Source organism: Hyperolius riggenbachi, chromosome 3 (assembly GCF_040937935.1).
Source record: "Hyperolius riggenbachi isolate aHypRig1 chromosome 3, aHypRig1.pri, whole genome shotgun sequence".
Classification (NCBI taxonomy): domain Eukaryota; kingdom Metazoa; phylum Chordata; class Amphibia; order Anura; family Hyperoliidae; genus Hyperolius; species Hyperolius riggenbachi.
This window is the reverse complement of record NC_090648.1, coordinates 398,490,675-398,515,530: the sequence shown is the minus strand read 5'-3', so window position 1 is coordinate 398,515,530 and position 24,856 is coordinate 398,490,675. Positions and strand designations below refer to the sequence as shown.

General features: G+C 48.6%; 1 protein-coding gene across 6 annotated transcripts in view; it reads left to right on the top strand.

The window, feature by feature from the left end:
• TENM2 (teneurin transmembrane protein 2) overlaps positions 1-24,856 on the top strand; it is a 4,210,084-nt gene that overhangs the window by 3,556,606 nt on the left and 628,622 nt on the right. The gene's annotated exons all lie outside the window — the stretch shown is intronic.

Here is a 24,856-nt window from a genome sequence, read left to right as displayed (position 1 = left end):
TCCAACATAGCTCTGAGGGCCTCCGACAGCCAGTGCCCATCTTCCACCCACAATGGGGAGCTTTATCGACTGCTATCTTACGTGGTCAGTGCAAAACAAGACCGGGGCATCGGAGAGCAGAGGAGTTCCAAGATGGCGCCTATGACGTCACCCTCAAATTCCTGTTACCTTTGTCACATATTATTCAACTCTCAGACACTTCACCACTGCAGACAAAGTCCCCTTTTGTATTGGTTGGGGAGCCCACACACACAATAAAATTTCAATTGTATGGACATTCAATACAATCCGCAATCTTTGTCAGAGATCAAGTGATCTGCCACCACTTATCATTTGAGTGCGAGAGAAGACGCTATGCTAATTCTCTGGCTAGTCCTGTAGGAAAAAGGGTTATGTCAATAACCTTACTAAATATATCAATATACGTTAATAAAACAGTTTTAATTGTTACTTGTCACAGTAATGTTCTCTCCAAAAGGCAGGATTCTTTGCAAAGGATATTTAGAACAAGTGCTTAGTCAAACTATTTGTAATCATGTATTAAATGAACTGATTTATATGGTAAAATATTGGGAGAATATAAAGGAGAAATAATAACTGGATAAAGTCTGAGCAGTCTATGGAATTACTGTGTCCTTTGATTACAAATCCATGAAGATAGAAGAAAGTTATTTAATTAATAGTCCAAAATAAAAGCCCCAGATCCATTTGGGCTTGCAGATGGATCTGTGATGGGACGGATCAGCTTATGGACCATTGACACTAGGGGCCTGATGCACAAAGTGGTGATAACTCAGTTATCACACCTAAAAGACTTTAGGCGTGATAACCTTTGCACTAGCAGAGTTATCACCGCTTTGTGCTGCTGATCGCGCGAAGCTCCCGCGCGCAAAGTTTTGCACGCGCAAACGCGCAGACGCGAGCGCAAAGTCCCATAGGACTGAATGGGCGCTGCGCGCACACCGCACTGCGCGCGGGAGCTTCGCGCGAGTTACTTGTGATCACGCCTAAACTAAGTTTAGGTGTGATAAAGGGCTTTTCACAGGCGTGCAAAGTGTTTGCACCGCTTTGTGAATCAGGCCCTATGTGTCCAGACTTTTAATCCCCTGTCTCCTGGGTGGAGATTGTAATGAGAGATGGGCAGACTCTAATAGTTGATACAGTTCCATCCCTCTCATTAGAGGAAGAAAGAGATGTGAAATGTCAGTAAATATCATATCTTGGTGGCAATACATCAGACAGTGTAGATTCAAATAATTATGGATTCATCTGGTTCTCTGGAGTTTGCAGGTATCAAATATTGAAGAAGGTGCTACTGCTAAGATTGTCTGTTTGGGGCATTCATATTTTAACCAGTGATGGTCCTTCCTGTTTTTGTGCAGTTAACATAAATGAAAATATAGAATTCTGATAGAGAACTGTTATTATTTATTACTGTAACGATCGGTGTAACAGAGAGGATCTGATTACCGGTGATCTGCAGTATCACCGAAAATGCAGATATATACCCGATTATAGATTATCTGCAGTATCACCGATAATCAAATATATCTCTAACCTCTGGACACCTGAGTAATATGAGTGTTTGGTGCAACAGTAATACTTTGAGGAGAGCACCCTTACAGTGGGTGCGAGGCAGTAGGAGGTACTGCCCTGAGAACAGATTCCTTCCAAAGGCCTGAGCCTCCCCAAGGGGCGGAGCCAGGCTGAGAGCAGGAAGGATAAGAGAGTGAGTGACACCAAGGAGAAGTGTCACTGACAGGTCTGTGAACTATTTCCCAACAGGAGAAAATAGTTCTCGAGGTCGGACAGGCCAGGTCGGCAACAGACTGACAGATCAGGTACAGAGACAGGAGACAGATGCGGAATCCTAAGACTAGCCGAGTTTGGCAACAGAGTATCAGAATGACAAAGGTACAAAATCAGAGATCAGAAGAATGGTCAGGAAAGCAGAAGGTCATAACAAATAATCAACAATTCCTAGACTAAGGTGTGAGTTCCGTGATCATCAACACCTTGGAAACTGATCTAGATAATAACACAATGATAACAGAATTTCCAAGACTAAGGTGTGAGCACGCGTCCTTCTGAACCAGTGTGGACTATCAGTCCCAGCCACACCAGACATGTGTTGTAATGCCTCTGCTGTTTTGAATGCGGAATCCGCCGCAGCGCTGTCCGAGCGTGCGGCGTTCTCTCCCCATTCAGCAGTACTGAGAGAGGTAGATCTATGCGTGCAACCCGCCGCGTCGGACGCGGAATCCGCCGCCCTGTTCTCTGGGCATGCGGCGGCTACTCCGCGTTCCGTCAGGCCAGTGAATGCAGGTCCCTGCACGCAAGCTGCCGTATTGAACGCGGAATCAGCCGCCTGACTCTGAGTACTTGCGGCGGCTTTTCCGTGTTTTCTCACAGTACTCCCCCCCCCCCCGAGGAGTGGACTCCAGACAGTTCCCACCCAGTTTCTCAGGATATCGGGCGTGGAATTCCCTTCTTAATCTGTCCGCATGCATGCGACACTCAGGTACCCATGTTCTCTCCTCCATACCATACCCCTTCCAGTGCACCAGATAATGTACTGAGTTCTGCACTACCCGTGAGTCTAAAATCTTTTCTACTTCGTACTCAGGTTGGTCGTCTACCATCACAGGAGGAGGAGGAGTGACACCCACATGGACTGCTGGTTTAAGCAGGGACACATGAAAAGATCTTACACCACGCATGCTGGCAGGAAGATCAATGGCATAAGTAACATTGTTGATCTTCCTGGTTACCGAGAAGGGACCCACAAACCTGGGGCCTAATTTGGGCGAGGGTTGTTTCAGGGTCAAATGACGTGTGGAGACCCAGACCAGATCTCCTGGTTGGAACTTCCACTCCACGGATCGTCTCTTGTCAGCTTGACCTTTCTGACTTTGAAAAGCCTTCTCCAAATTATTTTTCACGATTCCCCAAACGGCTTTAAATGATTTTTGCCAAGCCTCCAGAGCTGGAAACAGAGTGGAAGCTACTGGCAATAGGGAGAATTTGGGCAACTTTCCGGTTACCACCTGAAACTGAGAAAATCCAGAGGAAGAGCTTTTCAAATTATTGTGTGCAAATTCTGCATAAGGCAAGAACTTGACCCAATCATTTTGCGCATCCGACACATAACACCTTAAAAACTGTTCCAAGGACTGATTAACCCTCTCCGTCTGACCATTAGTCTGTGGGTGGTAGCCCGACGAAAATGACAGTTCCATGCCCATTTGATGACAAAATGCCCTCCAAAATCTAGAAACAAATTGGACTCCCCGATCTGACACTATGTTTTCCAGAATGCCATGCAGTCGGAAAACGTGGATGATGAACATATCGGCCAACTCCTGGGCCGAGGGGAGTCCTTTCAAGGGCACAAAATGGGCCATTTTACTGAAACGGTCGACTATCACCCAAATGACTGACATGCCTTCAGACCTCGGAAGCTCACCCACAAAGTCCATGGACAAATGGGTCCACGGTTTACTCGGGGTGGGCAAAGGCTGCAACATTCCCACAGGTGCCAGACGGGAGGGTTTGCTCTTAGCACACACTGCACACTCTCTAACATACTCCTTGCAGTCTGTTGCCAGAGAAGGCCACTGTGATGATTTGCTCAGCTGCCTGTGCAGGCAGCCAGCCTTTTGACCATTGTGTAGGTTTGCATGCTGCAGGACTCTGGAAAGAACAGCCTCTGTCAGTTTTGCAGCTTGTGCTTGCAGAGGAATTTGCATACGTTGTCATGCAAATTGCCTGGCCACATTCATTGGAGGCGTGTACTATAAGTACTATGTCTTTCCCACAATGCTTCGCTGTTCATAAGGATTTCGTCCTATGTAACACTCCTGGTGGGGTGTCAGCCTTGCTCTCTGTTTGAACATCAGCTTAGAGTAATTCCTAAATCTGCGCTAGGCAGATTTCCCTAGTGCTGTTAGGATTGTATTATCTGTATTGCCTGTTCTGTCTTGTCTTGCCTGTTTGCCATTGTCCTGTCCCTATGGTGGTTGACAGGAAATGGTTCTGATCTCTGTTCTTGGAGTATAGCTGGTGCAGCGGTTGCTACCAGCTATCTCTTCTGTTCTGTCTCCTGGGATCGCACTAGCTACTTTTTGCTAGCGCTGGGGATCCTTCTGTTCTGTCTCCTGGGATCGCGCTAGCTACTTTTCGCTAGCGCTGGGGATCCTTCTGTTCTGTCTCCTGGGATCGCGCTAGCTACTTTTCGCTAGCGCTGGGGATCCTTCTGTTCTGTCTCCTGTGATCGCGCTAGCTACTTTTCGCTAGCGCTGGGGATCCTTCTGTTCTGCTACTCTGTACCTGGATCGCGCTAGCCACTTTTCGCTAGTGCTGTGGATCCTATCTCTCACTTGTCCCTGTTTTCGTGTGTCTGTCTTATCTGCTACGACCGCTTGCTGGAGGCTCGGTGAGGTAACCGTTAAGCAAGCGTTCGCGTCCTCTGTTTCATGTTTGTCTGTCGATGGTTAGTTAGGCGTGCTTGTCTCTATTGTGCTTATCACGTGGAGACCGCGCATAACCGCGTGCACTGTTGCGAATGAGTGCGGTGTTCGCGGTTAGCTAGCATTTGTTGTTTTCCGCATCTTCTCATTGTATTATTTACTGTGCCTTTGCTACCCTCGTATTCTGTCCTGATCTGCCTTGTGTCACGTCTGGCGATCGCACCTCTCGCGATCGCGTTCCTATTTCATATCTGCTGTTGTGTGTGCGCGGTCGCGGGGTGGCGACTGGATTGGCGCACACACATACAACCTGTCCCTTTGCTCGTTCTCATTCGCAATCGCCTCTCTTGCGATTGTGTTCTGCGCTTTGTACAATTCCTGTCTGGCATTTGTGGAGGTACAGAGGATTGGTTCCTCTGCACTCCCCAGCGCCATCTGCCGACAGGAATTTCCCTCTACAGGTGCGTAGCACCTTTTGCTGGGTGCCTGCAATTACACGCTTGTGGAGGATTTCCGCCGTGTCAGCGCACGCGTTGTGCGCTGATCACGGAGAAAGTTCCACAATCGTTACAGTATGAACAGCCCAACCCAAAACCCCAGTGTAGACGGAAATTCCGATTTGTACGATTTTGTCGAGTTTGGGTCCTGTGTCTTTAAGAGCTTTAAAAGGCTTAATTCAGAGACCAAGGCGGAATTTCTTTCTGAATGTGTGAGGTTTTGCCTGAATCCCACCTTTCAGATTTCTGATCCGTCCACGTCGGCTCTTCTGTTTGCCTATGTGCTCTTAAAAGACGATTTGTTCACCTGGGCATATAATCTGTTAAAAATTAATTCTTGGAATGGTAATCTGTATCAGTTGCTTGCAGTGATATTCTCTCACTGGTTTAAACTGCCTGGCTTACCACCTGCTCTGATTGAGTGTGTAGCTGCTGATAAGTCAGCTGATCTTTCCCTTCCATGCAAAACTTTTCAGTATGACAATCAGTTCAATGTGTCTGTTGCCACTTCAGGTTTTAAACAGCAGACATGCAAAGTGGCGAAAAAGAGAAAAACTAAAAGACGCAAGCATCGGAATAAAACACTTCCTATTGATGTTTGTAATGATGTTGTTCCGTCTCCAGCTTTTTTGCCCCAATCCAAAGCTTATGTGGATCCTGCTATAGGTAGGATCGCACACTACATTAAAGCAGTTAAAAAATCTGTTCTTTTTCCTGAACTCCAACCCTATGGAGATTATCTGGATACTGGCCTGTTTGAACCCCCATTTCCTTCCTGGGATGTTGGGGCCTTGCTGGAGGAATTCGATTTTGATTGGAAAGCCTTTTGCGATTTTTACATCGCAAAAAGCGAAGATGTCTTGAATGCTTGTCTTGACTCTATGTACCTTCTGATTGATTCCAATGAATGTGACAAGGATGATGTGGAGCTGGTGATCTATGTATGGCAAACGATTTTGGATGAGTTGCACACACACCAACCAATTGATTCCAATAAAGAGACATCGTTGTTGGATGATTGTTCCTGCCTTTCTGGGGTAAAGCATGTAAGTCTTGACTTTCTGCAATCTGAAATGAATGAGTGTGCCGCTGTGGTTGATTCCTGTGCGAATCCTGAAGGATTCGCTCCTGACAGTGTGCAGTTTGAATCTGTGCGATCTGATGCCTGTTTCTCGGATGTTCCTGCAGATTGTGATCAGCATGAGTCTGCCGGTTTCCTCAAGGATGTGTGGGATCCTTTGTCATTTAGAAACAGATCTTTGAGATCTTCCGTCTGTGACCCTGCTATGGGGAAAAGTTCTCGACTATGCAGCGTCAAAAGTAAATTTAATATGCCTAATAAAGTTTGTCCTGTTGATGTCACTATTTCTTCTGCAGATGAGTCTCTGTCTCACCCTGTTCACACCTGTAAGGGCCCGTTGCCTGGGGACAGTTGCTCCAGCGTTTCGGTCCGCAGATCGCGGAGGTTTGCGCTATAGAAGCGTCAGTTTCACAACCTAAAGTGAATTTTGATTCGCAGGTTTTGCGTTCTGATTCCTCGGATTCGACATTGTTAACCGAATCTAAGAGTGAGACAGCGCTTCGATTTTGCGAATCTGATGCTGAACCCTCTTTGCCTTATTCAGAGACGCTTTCTCTGAACCTGCCCTGTACCATGAATAACAATATGATGTCCAATCACACTGACATTTGTGAGTCCCTTTCTTGCTCTGAGGGAAGTTTTGACTCTCCACCCTGTACTTTGGATGAGTCAACATTGCCTTGTACAATATCTCCTGCCCTGCCCCTAGAGGCTCGTCTAGGTATTGCTGCTATTTTTACTTGTTTTTCTGCAGTTTTGGAGTTTAAAGCTAGTTTGATTGCCACACAGAATTCTGGGTACAGTGAGAATGAAGTTAGGGAGTCAGTGTGTGTTCCAGTAAATATACCTGTACATTCCCCTCATGATGATGAGATCCAGTCTCAGGTTATGGTGGAACCATTCCTGGGACATCTGCCCTGTCCACAACATAAAGTTCCAGTTTTGCCCTGTAACATGGATAGTTCAGAATCCTTCCTAGAAAACTTGAAAAATGATGTTCCTGAGGTCTTGTTTGATGTTCTGGAGGTCTCCGAGTTCCTCCCAAAGGGTGCAGAACTTGTAGGAGATGTCTCCTGTCCCCCAAGTCTTTCTGAGGTGTTGCCCTCTTCCGTAGGCATTGCTGCCTTGCTGGCTACCTTTTCAGCTCTGGTGGAGCTTCAGTCATGTGTAGTCAATGATGATATTACAGTCACAGAAATTTCCGAATTTGAATCCGAGTCTTCTTTTGAAAGTCCAGTGCTTGAGACCATTGCTCGTGATGATTCTCTGCCCAGTTCTGGTTTTGGTTTCCTCGTGCCGGACTCTGAGGTTGGCAGTTCCCCGACATGTCCTGAGGTTTCTCCTGTGCTGGTGTACCCCAGTGTGCTCTGTGACCCAGAAAGCCCAAGTGTGCCTCGGTTACCAGCGTACTCAGATGCTTCCTCGGTGGAGACATGCTCTGATTTAGCCTGCCTGCTTGCATGCCCAGAAGTGGTCCCTGAAAGTCTTGATCTTGATGGGTGTCCTCGTAATTCTGAATCCGGAATTGTCATTGGTTCCATGGGGGTTCTTGGTAATTCTCCATGTGAGCCTGGTGATTGTTCTGCCCTCTTGGGATCTCTGTGGAGCTTTAAAAGGTTCTGGGAGATTCCGGGAGAAATTTTGCTTGGTCCCCTGGATAAGATCAACGGTGGCTTTTGTGTTGTAAGGGACACTTCAAACAGGTATTGTGGCAGGTTTGGTATTTGTGGACGCTCCTTGGAAGGTGGTGGGTATTGTCTGGAGGGTGTCGATGGCTTCTTCTCTGGCGTTCACAGTCCTGATGGGTGTTATACTGAGACTGGTGGTACTGATAGGCATGTTTCGGTGGCTTCTGTTTCCGATGAGGTCGGTTTCGGGTGGACTGACTCTGGAATTGGACCTTGTCGGGCTGTCCTGACCTTCATGAGTCTTCAGTTTGAGTCTGTTGCTAATAGCAGTTTTGAGGGTCGTCTGGAATTCGACCCTGGAGGGGGGGGGGGGTACTGTGATGATTTGCTCAGCTGCCTGTGCAGGCAGCCAGCCTTTTGACCATTGTGTAGGTTTGCATGCTGCAGGACTCTGGAAAGAACAGCTTCTGTCAGTTTTGCAGCTTGTGCTTGCAGAGAAATTTGCATACGTTGTCATGCAAATTGCCTGGCCACATTCATTGGAGGCGTGTACTATAAGTACTATGTCTTTCCCACAATGCTTCGCTGTTCATAAGGATTTCGTCCTATGTAACACTCCTGGTGGGGTGTCAGCCTTGCTCTCTGTTTGAACATCAGCTTAGAGTAATTCCTAAATCTGCGCTAGGCAGATTTCCCTAGTGCTGTTAGGATTGTATTATCTGTATTGCCTGTTCTGTCTTGTCTTGCCTGTTTGCCATTGTCCTGTCCCTATGGTGGTTGACAGGAAATGGTTCTGATCTCTGTTCTTGGAGTATAGCTGGTTCAGCGGTTGCTACCAGCTATCTCTTCTGTTCTGTCTCCTGGGATCGCACTAGCTACTTTTTGCTAGCGCTGGGGATCCTTCTGTTCTGTCTCCTGGGATCGCGCTAGCTACTTTTCGCTAGCGCTGGGGATCCTTCTGTTCTGTCTCCTGGGATCGCGCTAGCTACTTTTCGCTAGCGCTGGGGATCCTTCTGTTCTGTCTTCTGTGATCGCGCTAGCTACTTTTCGCTAGCGCTGGGGATCCTTCTGTTCTGCTACTCTGTACCTGGATCGCGCTAGCCACTTTTCGCTAGTGCTGTGGATCCTATCTCTCGCTTGTCCCTGTTTTCGTGTGTCTGTCTTATCTGCTACGACCGCTTGCTGGAGGCTCGGTGAGGTAACCGTTAAGCAAGCGTTCGCGTCCTCTGTTTCATGTTTGTCTGTCGATGGTTAGTTAGGCGTGCTTGTCTCTATTGTGCTTATCACGGGGAGACCGCGCATAACCGCGTGCACTGTTGCGAATGAGTGCGGTGTTCGCGGTTAGCTAGCATTTGTTGTTTTCTGCATCTTTTCATTGTATTATTTACTGTGCCTTTGCTACCCTCGTATTCTGTCCTGATCTGCCTTGTGTCACGTCTGGCGATCGCACCTCTCGCGATCGCGTTCCTATTTCATATCTGCTGTTGTGTGTGCGCGGTCGCGGGGTGGCGACTGGATTGGCGCACACACATACAACCTGTCCCTTTGCTCGTTCTCATTCGCAATCGCCTCTCTTGCGATTGCGTTCTGCGCTTTGTACAATTCCTGTCTGGCATTTGTGGAGGTACAGAGGATTGGTTCCTCTGCACTCCCCAGCGCCATCTGCCGACAGGAATTTCCCTCTACAGGTGCGTAGCACCTTTTGCTGGGTGCCTGCAATTACACGCTTGTGGAGGATTTCCGCCGTGTCAGCGCACGCGTTCTGCGCTGATCACGGAGAAAGTTCCACAATCGTTACAGCCACCAAGCGCACCTAGCAACCAAGTCTTGTGTTCTGGAAGCCCCCGGGTGCCCAGCATTCTTGTGCGAGTGAAACAATTGCAAAATCTGCAGGCGAAATGGCAGTGGTATAAACATAACCCCTTCAGGCTTACCCTCAGGGACATCCTGCTGGAATGGACTTAAAGTCTCTGTCCAGTCTTTCCAGGTTTCTGTGACTCCCAGCACTACTCTCTGTGGGACAATGGTCTCTGGGTCTGAGGGCTGTGCTGTCTCCGGCTCAAAACATCTGGACAAGGCATCCGCCTTAATGTTTTTACTCCCTGGAGTATACGTAATTACGAATCTAAATCTTGAGAAAAACCGCGACCACCGAGCCTGTCGGGGACTCAATCTCTTAGCCCCCTCAATGTATTCCAAATTTTTGTGATCAGTGTAAACTGTAATCGTATGTTCTGCTCCTTCCAGCCAATGACGCCATTCCTCAAAGGCCAACTTAATGGCCAGGAGCTCCCTGTTGCCTATATCGTAGTTTTTTTCTGCCGGTGAAAACCTCAGAAAAAAAAAAGGCACACGGGTGTAACCTTCCTTGCATCCCAGAGTGTTGAGACAGTACAGCCCCTACCACGACTTCAGAGGCGTCAACCTCTACAATAAATGGATAGGAGGTGTCTACGTGTCTCAAAATGGGTGCAGAGCAAAACAGTTCTTTCAAAGTGGAGAAAGCAGCCAGGGCTTCGGGGGACCAGTGGTTGGTATCTGCCCCTTTCTTAGTGAGACTGGTGAGGGGTGCTACAACTGTGGAGTACCCCTTTATGAACCTTCTGTAGTAATTAGCAAATCCTAAAAATCTCTGGAGGGATTTGAGTCCTACTGGCTGAAGCCATTCCAGGACAGCAGAGACTTTGGCGGGATCCATAGAAAGGCCCGAGGTGGAAATTATATATCCCAGAAAAGCGACAGATGTCACCTCAAAAATGCATTTCTCCAATTTGGCATAAAGTCTGTTCTGTCTAAGCCTGTGCAGCACGAATTTGACATGAGACCTGTGCTCAGAGAGGTTGACTGAAAAGATTAGTATATCATCCAGGTATATCAAAACAAATCTACCCAACACCTCCCTGAAAACTTCATTGATGAGTTCCTGAAAGACGGCCGGGGCGTTACACAACCCGAAGGGCATCGCCAAGTACTCGTAATGCCCGTCGGGTGTGTTAAAGGCCGTCTTCCATTCATCGCCCTCTCTGATCCGCACCAGGTTGTATGCACCCCTCAAATCTAATTTTGAAAAAATCTTAGCCTTGGTGGTGGCGTCTATCAAAGGTAACGGATAACGATTTTTAACTGTGATCTTATTCAGTCCCCGGTAATCAATGCATGGCCAAAGGCCTCCGTCTTTCTTTATTACAAAAAAGAAACCTGCTCCGGCAGGCGACCGGGAAGGGCGAATGAACCCCTTAGCTAAGTTTTCACGGATGTATTCTTGCATGGCCACCTTTTCTGGCCCCAACAAATTGTAGAGATGACCTCTAGGGGGCATACAACCTGATCGAAGATCAATGGGGCAATCGAAAGGGCGATGTGGAGGCAATTTATCGGCAGCTTTGGGACAAAACACATCCGAAAACTCAGCATATTGTTCCGGAACTCCCTCCACATGAATCCTGGTCTGGCGGCATGCCAAGGATGACTGTGGAGGTTGTCATGCGCAACACAAAAAACTGCAATTTCTCCCTATGCAGCACCCCTATAGTGACTTCCACCTCTGGTGTCTGGGACAGAGGATGATTACGCTGCAGGGGTGAATCATCCACTGCCGTAACCTGGAGCGGTGGTTTTACCGCATACAGTAAAAAATGGCGCAGAGGAAATAATGGCGCACCATTCTGCCGATTATAAAACGCTATTTACCGTTTTAATGTAAATACATTAAAATGGTAAATAGCGTTTTATAAAACAGCAGAACGGTGCGCCATTGAACAATGCAGGGAGCTAGCAGAGGGGGTCGGGCTGGCAGCGGAGGTCGGGCTGGAGAGACAGCGGGCTGGCAGCGAGGTCAGGATGGAGAGGCAGCGGGCTGGCAGCGGGGGTCGGGCTGGAGAGACAGCGGGGTGGAGGGAGGATTACGCAGCATGTGTATACATTACCTCGTCCCGGCCGGCGATCGCTCCTTCACTTCATAGCTTGCACGAGTCCTGCATCCAGCCAATCACCATGCGGAAACTGAAGCCGCATGGTGATTGGCCGGATGCAGGACTCGTGCAAGCTATGAAGTGAAGGAGCGATCGCCGGCCGGGACGAGGTAATGTATACACATGCTGCGTAATCCTCCCTCCACCCCGCTGTCTCTCCAGCCCGACCCCCGCTGCCTCTCCATCCTGACCCCGCTGCCTCTCCAGCCCGACCCCCGCTGCCAGCCCACTGCCTCTCCAGCCCGATCACTGCAAAAAAAATATTAACATATAAAACGATAAATATCGTTTTAAGTGCAGCGCCAGCGCCATTCTGACACTATTGTCGCTGTGCGCCATTTTTGCCTGTCCCCGGTTTTACCGGGGTGAGCGGAATACCCAATCTCTTTGCAAATTCGTAATCCATAAAATTAGCCGCTGAGCCTGAATCAATGAAGGCCTCAGAGACTTCAGATTTACCACCCCATGTAATCAAACAAGGAAGAAGTAACCGCTTATCCTCTAGGGGTAAAAATTGCACGCCTAGGGTACTACCCCCAATCTGCATTGGCTCAGGAGGAGGCGAGACGGGAGGAGGTGGAGTCACAGGGGACGCCGCGTGGGATACCGTTCTCCCATGGCTACTACCCCGGGTCTGCCTCTGATAGCGTAGCCGGCGATCTATCCTGATGGCCAATGAAATGGCCTCATCGATGGACTTAGGTTCAGGCTGACTCAACATAAGATCGAAAAACCTCATCTGACAACCCTGATAAGAAGCAATCTAAAAGGGCAAAGGTCTCCCACCTGGCTGATACTGACCACTTCCTAAATTCACCAGCATAATCTTCCACCGGGCTTTTGCCTTGACGTAACTGTTTGAGCTTCCGCTCAGAAGTCGAGGCAATGTCTGGATCATCGTAAATTATAGCCATGGCTTTAAAAATTCCTCTACAGAGGTTTACTGCCAAGTCTCCGTCAGGCAGACTGTACGCCCAGGTCTGAGAATCACCTGATAACAAAGTTTTGATAAATGTAACCCTTTGGGCCATAGTTCCTGAAGAATTAGGTCTCAACTCAAAGTATGATAACACTCTACTCCTGAAATTTCGGAAGTCAGATCTTTGACCAGAAAATTTTTCAGGTACAGGCATACGTATGTCTGTGCTAAGAGGAGATCGCACTGATTGAAGTTCCTGAATAGCACCAAATATCTGACATGTCTGGGTCTGTTTGTTCAAAACTGCCGCGGAAAGTTGGTTTACCGCGGTGGTCAGGACTTCAACATGGCTATACAGTGCGTCCATTTGGGTTGGGTCTGGCGTTCTGTAACGATCGGTGTAACAGAGAGGATCTGATTACTGGTGATCTGCAGTATCACCGAAAATGCAGATATATATATACCCGATTATAGATGATCTGCAGTATCACCGATAATCAAATATATCTCTAACCTCTGGACACCTGAGTAATATGAGTGTTTGGTGCAACAGTAATACTTTGAGGAGAGCACCCTTACAGTGGGTGCGAGGCAGTAGGAGGTACTGCCCTGAGAACAGATTTCTTCCAAAGGCCTGAGGCTCCCCAAGGGGCGGAGCCAGGCTGAGAGCAGGAAGAATAAGAGAGTGAGTGACACCAAGGAGAAGTGTCACTGACAGGTCTGTGAACTATTTCCCAACAGGAGAAAATAGTTCTCGAGGTCGGACAGGCCAGGTCAGCAACAGACTGACAGATCAGGTACAGAGACAGGAGACAGATGCGGAATCCTAAGACTAGCCGAGTTTGGCAACAGAGTATCAGAATGACAAAGGTACAAAATCAGAGATCAGAAGAATGGTCAGGAAAGCAGAAGGTCATAACAAATAATCAACAATTCCTAGACTAAGGTGTGAGTTCCGTGATCATCAACACCTTGGAAACTGATCTAGATAATAACACAATGATAACAGAATTTCCTAGACTAAGGTGTGAGCTCCGTGATCATCAACACCTTGGAAACTGGTCTAATATAACACAGATACTGACAGGGTCTGAGTGCTATCACGTAGTGATCGCAATGCCAGACACCAGAGGAATGACCAGCACCCAGTATATATACATCAGCTCTCACTTGCGCCTCCCCTAAGTGCTGGACCAATGAGAACTGAAGGAATTGTCAGCTGACCGGCCTGGTCAGCTGACACCCTTTTGGCCATCATAAATGCTCTGCCTCTCCGTGCGCGCACCCGTCCTTCTGAACCAGTGTGGACTATCAGTCCCAGCCACACCAGACATGTGTTGTAATGCCTCTGCTGTTTTGAATGCGGAATCCGCCGCAGCGCTGTCCGAGCGTGCGGCGTTCTCTCCCCATTCAGCAGTACTGAGAGAGGTAGACCTATGCGTGCAACCCGCCGTGTCCGACGCGGAATCCGCCGGCCTGTTCTCTGGGCATGCGGCGGTTACTCCGCGTTCCGTCAGGCCAGTGAATGCAGGTCCCTGCGCGCAAGCTGCTGTATTGAACGCAGAATCAGCCGCCTGACTCTGAGTACTTGCGGCGGCTTTTCCGCGTTTTCTCACAATTACTAGTTGAATTAAAGTACAGTTAGAGCTGATCTTCTTGGGGACAGGAAAAATAAACACATAAATCCTGCCAATTTATTAGAGAGGTGCTAAAAGGGGTGTGGTTAGCAAAATGACAAAGACAGTTAAAGGAAACCAGAGATGATAATAATTTTATACATCCCTGGGGCTTCCTCCAGTACCGTATATATAAAACTTGTTAATATAATCTCTGGTACACTTTAAGCCCTTGCACATTCTTATTCAAATGTTCATATAAATGCATTCACAGAAATCAATCATCCAGGAACCACTGCTAATCTTAAAGCTAAGTTAACACTCGGGGCCTTTGTACAAAATAATACATTCTCTTGCGTAGTCACCTGCACAGCACAGAGGTACCCCAGTATTTATAGGTACCTACAGGAAGGTTATAATCTGACCCTATAACATCAGACTAAACCTCCAAGGGAGCTAACAAAATATATCCATGTTCATGTGCACCATGTACACACCAGCATAAGCTGTGTGCATACTGACAATGATCACGGACAGGGGAAGGGGGTGCACTGGATTACAGTACAAATTACAAGAATAAACACATAGATTCAGGCACATCACCTCAAGTAAGGACATTTAAATTAGTTATTAGGCAGGTGTTAAAGGGCGTCCACCTGAAAATGGCGCCTGTGAATAATGGCGCACAGTGTTGCCGCTAATCCGTTTGCCGCTTATCGCTATTTAATGTTAAAGCCTTATTGTTATTTAGCGTTAAAGCCTTATCGTTATTTAGCGTTAACACACAGAACCCTCTCTGTACCTATTCCTAACCCAACCCCCCCCCCTGGTGGTGCCTAACCCTAACCACCCCCCTGGTGGTGTATATTGTACTGTAACTATACCTAACGCTACTCTCACACAGAACCCTCCCTGTACCTATCCCTACCCTAAGACCCCCCTGGTGGTGCCTAACCCTAACCACCTCCTTGGTGGTGCCTAACCCTAAGACCCACCCCCCCAGTGGTGCCTAACCCTAACCTTGACATTGTTACATTAAATCCATTCACCGTTTTGCAGTTAAATAACGTCTGCAGTTTGGCTTATGTAGGGCGCTATTGATAAATAACGTTAGTGTGTGCCACTATTGATAAATAACGTTAGTGTAAGTGTGTGCCGTTTTTCTTCTTTTTTTCCCTGTGCGCCATTATTATGCAGTACTAACGATAAATAGCGATAAGCATATCTTTTTAATGCGGCGCCATTTTTATGCATAGGCGCTGTGCGCCATTATTCACTGATCCCGTTAAGGGAGGACAGTACATGGAGGATGTTGCTTTGACAGTTAATGTTTTATGACCCCTCGGAATCCTGGCTTCTTAGCATTATCATTATTTTTTTTTGTGATATACTGTATGTATTTCCGAATGTAGAAAGCTCCTCTTTGCCAGGTCCTGCCAGGGAGATTTTATTGTTATTGTCCCCTATCTGGTAAACAAAAACACTTCCTATAGAGGGGGCTGGAATGTTCTTAGCTACCCTTGGGGTTGGTCTCCCTGCTTTGCACAAAACTCCGACTTAAGGGAAACTGCAGAACAAGTCTTTGTGCACATACTTTTGTGTGTGTTATATTCTGGGTGATCGTTGATGTTTCCACCAACAGACGGAGTGTTACTAGGGTGTGGAATCTAAATAACCACGGGTCTTCACCAGAGTGCCCCGCAAGGGATGATGGACTTAGCTGCCTAGTGCCCACCAGGTCACCCCTGGGATAGCTCCAGCTAGTGGTCAGGAGAACAAAACACCTCAATGCGAAGTACAATTTCGAGCAGAGTACAAGGGCAGACAGCAGATGAGATTAGTAGAGATCCAAGCAAAGGGTCCAAACAGGCAGCAGACAAGAGAAATAGTTATCCAGGCAAAGGGTCAAGGCAAGCAGCAGACAAGAGTAATCAGTATCCAGGCAAAGGGTTGAGATAGGTGGCAGACAATAATAGTCGGGGTTAAAGGCAGGGTCAAACCAGAGGAGGGAGATCCAGAGTAGTCAGACAGGCCGGGTCATAACAGGAGTATCAGGAAGTACGCTGACCAGACGTCCCGCTTTGGCCGGGACGCGTCCCGCATTTGGGGTCTCCTGTCCCAGGCTGGCTGGTGTCCCAGGTAACGTCCCGCTTTTTGCTCAGGACGTCCCGGCCGCAGGACTCTGGTCAGTGGCTGAATGCTCCCTTCTCCTCCGCTCTCCGATCCGCCTCCTCCGCCCTCCGATCCGCCTCCTCTGCTCTCCACTAGTGTCTCCAGGCTTCTTGATCAGCTGTGCTGCCGCCTCCTCCACCCTAGGAGCCGCCCTCAGATCGCTTCCTCCGCCCTCCAGGCTGCCTCTTGGACTCTCTGGGCCGCCTCCTCCTCCGAGCTGGCAATGTCCCGCACGGCTGTCCGGCCCCTCCCTCAGCATGCTGTTTGATGATGCACAGCTGCCGGGCCACGAGGGGACAGAGACAACAGGATGGTGAAGAAGGTCAGTGTTGCTGTAGGTGGGCAAAAAGAAAAAGGTGAGGGCGCTCTCCTCACCCACACAGTGTATCCCCCCTTTCCAATTTATCCCCCCTTTCCAATTTAGTGTCACCATACTTACCCACCTAGTGTACCCTCCCCACTCATTGTCGCCTTCCTCACCCACCCAGTGTACCCTTCACATGTAGTGTACCCTCCTCACCCACCCAGTGTCACCCTCCTCACCCACCCTGTACCCTCCCCACCCAGTGTCACCCTCCTCACCCACCCAGTGTACCCTTCCCACCCAGTGTCACCCTCTTCACCCACTCAGTGTCACCCTCCTCACCCACCCAGTGTACCCTCCCCACTCAGTGTCACCCTCCTTACCCACCCAGTGTACCCTCCCCACTCAGTGTCACCCTCCTCACCCACCCAGTGTACCCTCCCCACTCAGTTTCACCCTCCTCACCCACCCAGTGTACCCTCCCCACTCAGTGTCACCCTCCTCACCCACCCAGTGTACCCTCCCCACCCAGTGTCACCCTCCTCACCCACCCAGTGTACCCTCCCCACCCAGTGTCGCCCTCCTCACCCACCCAGTGTACCCTCCCCACCCAGTGTCACCCTCCTCACCCACCCAATGTACCCTCCCCACCCAGTGTCACCCTCCTCACCCACCCAATGTACCCTCCCCACCCAGTGTCACCCTCCTCACCCACCCAATGTACCCTCCCCACCCAGTGTCACCCTCCTCACCCACCCAATGTACCCTCCCCACCCAGTGTCACCCTCCTCACCCACCCAGTGTACCCTCCCCACTCAGTGTCACCCTCCTCACCCACCCAGTGTACCCTCCCCACTCAGTGTCACCCTTCTCCCCACCTAGTGTACCCTCCCCACTCAGTGTCACCCTCCTCCCCACCTAGTGTACCCTCCCCACTCAGTGTCACCCTAGGCCCCACCCAGTGTACCCTAGAGTGACCAGACGTCCCGGATTGCCCGGGCCGGGACGCGTCCCGGATTCGGGGTCCGCTGTCCCAGGCAGCATGAGGTCCCGGGAAACGTCCCGCTTTCAGCAGCGGGACGTCCCGGCCTTGGGACTCTGGCCACTCTATCCTCATGAACTGGCAGCGGCGTCTATTGACGCCGTGCCAGTTCATTGCCTGCAGCCCCGCTCCAGCCTCCTTAGTCTTCCGGTGTCTGTTCCGACACCGGCAGGCGAGCAGGGGTACGGCAAGATGGCTGCCAAAGCCCTGTACTGGAGACTATTTGTGTCTCCAGTACAGGGCTTCGGGCGCCATCTTGCCATAGCCCTGTCAGCGCGGGAGACAAGCAGGAGGAATGTGGTCCCGGGAGCAGCGCGCCAGAGGCCGGAGACTTTTGCCAGGTGAGTAAATGCTTTCTTTTCCAGGTGAAATGTTTGCCCGCATTGCGTTTATGTTCTGGTGAAATGTTTGCCCGCATTGCGTTTATTTTCTGGTGAAATGTTTGCCCGCATTGCGTTAATTTTCTGGTGAAATGTTTGCCCGCATTGCGTTAATTTTCTGGTGAAATGTTTGCCCGCATTGCGTTTATTTTGTACTGACATGTTTGCCCGCATTGCGTTTATTGTCTGGTGAAATGTTTGCCCGCATTGCGTTTATTTTCTGGTGAAATGTTTGCCCGCATTGCGTTTATTTTGTACTGACATGTTTGCCCGCATTGCGTTTATTGTCTGGTGAAATGTTTGCCCGCATTGCGTCTATTTTCTGGTGAAATGTTTGCCCGCATTGCGTTAATTTTCTGGTGAAATGTTTGCCCGTTTTTGGCGTTAATTTTCTGGTGAAATGTTTGCCCGCATTGCGTTTATTTTGTACTGACATGTTGCCCGCATTGCGTTTATTTTATACTGACATGTTGCCCGCATTGCGTTTATTTTGTGCTAACATGTTGCCCATTGCGTTTATTTTCTGGTGTCCGGGGTAACTATTACTGCATTTATTATTTAATGGTCATAGATGCCTATGTTTGCTGCTTTGTGATTACGGTATACTATTAGCATCACACAGTTTCTGCACACCCATGATGCAAAGTCTCGTTTGACCACATCATGGCGTAAACACTGCTTTCTTATGCCTCGCTGTTACAGCATTACGTTAGCTCCGCCCATACAATGTCATGGTCACGCCCATTTTTTGTCGCAGCCCCTCCCCCGGTCTTCATCGCTGCGTGCTCCTCAGTCCTCCCCACCTTTCGCCGCGGCGCGCTGCGCGCCGCCCCCCCTCCCCCTCCCCGTCCCAGGTTGGACCCGCAAAAATCTGGTCACTCTACAGTAAGGCAAGATAAGGTTGCAGCAGGGAACACAGGGAACATAGGAACCCACACTAGTTGTCAGAATGAACATCACCTGACCCGGGGAGGACAAGCCTTTTATACTTTCAAGATGGCAAATTTGGCATGAATGTATGTAAACATGACCATGAATACGAAACTCTGCGAATGTGTATGTAAAGTTGTGTTCTACATTGTGCATTCAACTTCAAGGATTCAACTTGTGGCCAGTGAAGCGCATAGGAAAAAGGAAGGAAGCCATTGCTGGGACCCAATCTCTAAGTGCCTTCTGATTTGGGCTTCTCAGGATGATTTCTCTCGAAAAGAGTTGACCAGTCGAGGCGCATGAATATTTTGTGCTGGTTAAAAAACGGAAAATTGTATATTTACCTTCCGTAATTTTCCTTTCCTGGATCAAACGATATACAATTTTCCGGTTTCCTGGACCAAACATGGCGGCATACCTATGGGATGTAACAGATCACACATGAGGGAGGGAAATGCTGCAAGATTACATACTTTATTCACACAGACAATACAGCTCTACCAAAATCCACAGAGGACAAGGAAGCAGGATCAACATGGTAATGTTTTAGAAACGTGTTTACAGACCAGCCTGCTGCTCTACAAATAGATTCTACTAAAACTTTAGAAAAACATGCCCAGGAGGCAGCCAAGCCCCTGGTAGAATGTGCATGAATTTCTCTTGGAACAGGTAATTCCTTAAGATTGCAACATAGTTGAATAGTCTTTACTAGCCAAGTAGCAATTGTCCTAGATGTCACTGAAGAGGGCCTGAACGATTCGCATGCAAACTTATTTGCGCGAACATCGGTGATTGGCGTTCGATTGCGAACGCGAACCATCGATGTTACATAATTACATAGTTACATAGTTATTTTGGTTGAAAAAAGACATACATCCATCGAGTTCAACCAGTATAAGTTCTTTATGTGAGTTTGACCCACCCCCTATACTACATCATTGGGCTAAACTTTGACCCTCTACATCACAGTCAGCAGACACATGGTAGCCAATCAGGCTGCACTCCCTCCTGGAACCCCTGCCCCCTTTATAAAAGGCAGCTGCGTCGGCCATGATCTCGCTCTGTGTGCTGCATAGTTAGTGAGAGAAGGGAGAGAGTTGCTGCAGAGATTAGGTAAAGCTTAGTTAGGCTGTTGTTAGGCTTGTTAGCTTGCTCCTTGCTGATACTTATTGCTAAAAAATCACCCCAAAACAACTTTTTTGAGAGCTAATGCTGTTCTTATGATCTGTTTTTTTTTTTGTGTGGCCCACTGACACTTGCATATACAGCCCTGTCAGTCACAGCTGACCCTTGCTAATTGCTATACTGTGCCAGGCCCAGTACATTCAGTGCCTATCTTTTCACTGCACCTATGTGTGACAGCTGCACATTTGTAATACCAGTCTGACCGTGCATACCTGTTCATGTTCACTGCACCTGCGTGACAGCACGCAGTGTTATATACCAGTCACTGCATAACTGTTCACTGCACCTGTGTGTGTGTGACAGCTGCACATTGTATTGATACCAGTCACTGCATACTTGTTCACTGCACCTGCGTGACAGCACACAGTTTTATATACCAGTCACTGCACCTGTTTTATATACCAGTTTACTCCCCCTGTGTGTGTGACAGCTGCACATTTGTAATACCAGTCCGTGCATACCTGTTCACTGTACCTGTGTGTGACAGCTGCACATTTGTAATACCAGTACATGCATATCTATTCACTGCACCTGTGTGACCACACGCTGTTTTATATACCGGTCCATGCATACCTGTTAACTGCACCTGTGTGACAGCTGCACATTGTATTGTAATACCAGTCACTGCATACCTTTCACTGCACCTGTGTGACTGCACATTGTATTAGTCAAGTAAGTGCATACCTTTCACTTCATTCCCTCCAATATGGACAAAATAGGCACAGGCAGAGCTAGAGGCAGGCCACCCGGCAGGTCTGTTCGAGCTCGTGCTGACGTGATTTTGTGTGGCCTTGGACCAAAGTACAGTGCTCAGAAGAAGGCACGTGCCATCAACTCCCAAAATTGACAGGACATAGTTGACTATTTAACACAGAACACCTCATCTTCCGCAGCCACCAGCGCTACTACAAGTACCACATCCGCTACATTTGACACTTTGCAGGAGTTATTTGGTGGGTGTAATGATCTGCGCTGCTGTTTGCACAGGCAGACAGCTGTTTGATCATTTGTTAGGTCTGAGTGCTGCAGGTCCCTGGAAAAGAGACCTGTCTCCACTCTGCAAGATGCAGAGTTGCTGTTCTGGGGAGGAATTTGCATCCACTTGTCATGCAAATTGCCTAGCTGCTTCCTCTGATGGCTTGCAGTATAAAAAACATTTCCTCCCAGAATTCCTTGCTGGTCATGATGGTTTAGTTACATAGTTACATAGTTATTTTGGCTGAAAAAAGACATACGTCCATCGAGTTCAACCAGTACAAAGTACAACTCCAGCCCGTCCCCCACATACCCCTGTTGATCCAGAGGAAGGCGAAAAAAACCCCACCAGGCATGGTCCAATTAGCCCCAAATGGGAAAAATTCCTTCCTGACTCCAGATGGCAATCAGATAAAATCCCTGGATCAACATCATTAGGCATAACCTAGTAATTGTAGCCATGGATGTTTGTTCCTGCTAACTTACCTGGAGTTTCAGCCTTTGCTAATTGTTTGCTAATATTATCTTAGAGTAATTCCTTGGGAGTGCACTAGCATTCCTTCTAGCGTAGTCAGGTTGTATTATTTGTTTTGCCTTGTATTGTCGCCAGCGGCAAGGTCGACAAGAAATCGTTCTGTCTGTTGGGATCGCATTCGCCGTAGTGGCGGTGGTTCCTTCTGTACTCTGTCTTAGGGGTGCAAGCCAGAGCAGCGGTTGCTACTGGTTTCTCCATCTATCTGTCTGTCTGTCTGGATCGCATCCGTCCTAGCGGTAGTGGTGGTGGTTCCTTCTTTACTCTGTCTGGGAGTGTAGGCCAGAGCTGCGGTTGCTACTGGTTGCTCCTTCTGTCTGTCTTGTCTGGAACGAATGCTTGCTGTAGGCTCGGTGAGGTAACCGTTTTGCAAGCGTTCGCGTTCTCTATTCATTTTTGTGTTACATTGGTTAGTTAGAGTTGGCGTGCTTTGTCTCTGTTGCGCTTTTCGTGCGGAGATCGCGCCATTAGCGTGCTTTGTCGCTGTTGCGCTTTTCGTGCGGCGACCGCGCTTAGCGAGTGTGTTTGTTATTTTCCCTGGTGTTCTGATCATTGTTATTTGCTGTGTCTTTCTTGCTACACTTGTGCTCTGTCTTACTCGGTCTTGTGTCACTGTTGGCAATCGCCACTCTTGCGATTGCGTTCCCACTTGGTTTCCGCTGTTGTGTGTTCACCGTCACCGGGTGGCGACTAGATTGGTGGACACACATACATTCTGTCTCTGTGCTCACTTTCTCTCTACAAGTGCATTGCACCAAAGCTGGGTTCTGTTGTTTCATACGCTTGTGGAGGATTTCCGCAGTGTCAGCGCACATCTTGTGCGCTGACCTCGGAAATAATTCCCCAATTGTTACAGTGGGGAATGAACTGATTCACAGCCATTATTGTTACAACAAGATGAAGGCGCTAAGCAAGTTACACCTCCTCATATGTCTGAATTATTCTTCACTATGGACGTAAGGTGTGAGGAGGATGATGAAGTACCTACTGTTGGTGCAGTTTATGAGGTGGCTGAAACAAATGAAGCTGTGGAGGATGATTATGACACAACCCAGCCTGCAACCCTGTATTAATCTGAGACACAGCTATGCGCTTTGAGTCCTATGGGAGAAAAGCGCTTTACAAATCTTATTGTATTGTATTGTATTGTATTGTATTGTATGAGGATGATACTGGCATGGATGTCACATGGGATCCTAATAGACAGTTCAGAGGGGGAGTCAGAGAGGAGTAGGAGGAGACGAGTTGCTGAAAGAAGCAGGGGGAGCTCATCATCAGAAATAGCTTGTGGCAGTGTCCAGCAGCATGTATCGCCACCTATGGACAGCCAGCCAACATGCCCTTTAACGTCAGCTGCTGATGCCACCATAGTGCCATCACCCCAGGGCTCAGCGGTGTGGACATTTTTTTGTGTGTCTGCCTCAGATGAGAGCAATGCCATCTGTTCTCTCTGCCAGCAAAAATGGAGCCATGGAAAGGCCAAGGCCCGTGTAGGGACAACTGCCTTACAAAGGCACATGACGAAAAAGCACAAAGTGCAATGGGAAGACCACCTGAGCAAAAGCCGCACACAAAAGCAAAGCCACCCTCCTTCTCTTCCTCCTCTTTCAGGTGCATTATCTTTAGCCACTTTCTCCCTTGCACCTTCACATCAACCCTCCTCCACTCCACCTCTCACCTTGAGTGGTTCCTGCTCCTCTGCCCACAGCAGCAGCCAGGTGTCTGTGAAGGAAATCTTTGAGCAGAAGAAGCCAATGTCTGCCAGTCACCCCCTTACCCGGCATCTGACAGCTTGCTTGGCTGAACTGTTAGCTCGCCAGCTGTTACCATACCAGCTGGTGGACTCTGAGGTCTTCCGAAAATTTGTGGCGACTGGGACACCGCAGTGGAAGATACCTGGCCGCAAGTATTTCTCAAAAAAGACGATACCTAAACTGTACCATGAAGTTGAAAGGGTCAAGGGTCCATCTGACCACGGATGCATGGTCTGCAAAGCACGGTCAGGGCAGGTACATTATTTACATAGCCCATTGGGTCAACCTGGTGACCGCTGGCAAGCAGGGAGTATGTGGCTGTGCAGCAGACTTAGTTGTGACACCTCCACGGCTTGCAGGCAGGCCTGCTGCCACCTCCACTCCTTCTCCTCCTACTCCTCCTGCTACATCCTCTTCACTGTCGTTGTCCTCCTCCTTGGCTGAGTGGCAGTGCTACTCTACTAGTGCTGCGATCTCCTCTCCAGCTACACAGCCCCAGCTCCCCAGGGCCTATGCTGCATGCCAGGTACGACGGTGTCATGACATCTTAGACATCTCTTGCCTCAAAGCCGAGTCACACTGGAGCAGCTCTGATGGCTGCTCTGAACAAACAAGTGGCTGACCCCCGCACCAACTGGAGATCGGCAACATGGTGTGTGACAACGGCAGCAATCTATTTTCGACTTTGAATTTGGGAAAGTTGACACATGTACCCTGCATGGCACATGTGAGGGAATCAGAGATTTGTGTGTAAGTACCCAGGCTTAAAGGACGTCCTGAAGCAGTCCAGGAAGGTGTGTAGGCATTTCAGGCAGTCTTACACAGCCATGGCACACTTGGCCGATATTCAGCGGAGAAACAACTTGCCGGTGAGGCACTTGATTTGCGATAGCCCGACTTGCTGGAAACGCTACTGATGTTTAACCACCTGCTACAACAGGAGAAAGCAATCAAAGAGTATCTATACAACTACAATAAAAGGACATGCTCTGGGGAGATGGGGTTGTTTTCAGGGGTGTTTGGATAGTACTTTTTAAAATCCAAATTGATCCGGATCCAGATATCCGGATCCGGTTCGGATATCTGAATCTGACCTTTTAGATATCCGCGTGAATGCGGATATCCGGACGTATTATCCCTTTTAAATGCTTCCAAACTGTTTTGGAAGTGAAAAACACCCCCTCCCTCCACCCTCTTCCCTCCACCCTCCTCCCTCCACCTTCCTCCCTCCACCTTCCTCCCTCCATCCTCCACCCTTGTAATGCTATGTTTTTGGCGTTGCTAAGGCCTCACACTCGACTCACACTAGCACACAGACTAGGTAAATACATAGCTTACAACTTCACAATATTAGGATATTTATTCAATTATTTACATTATTTACAGGTATAGCAGTGACTC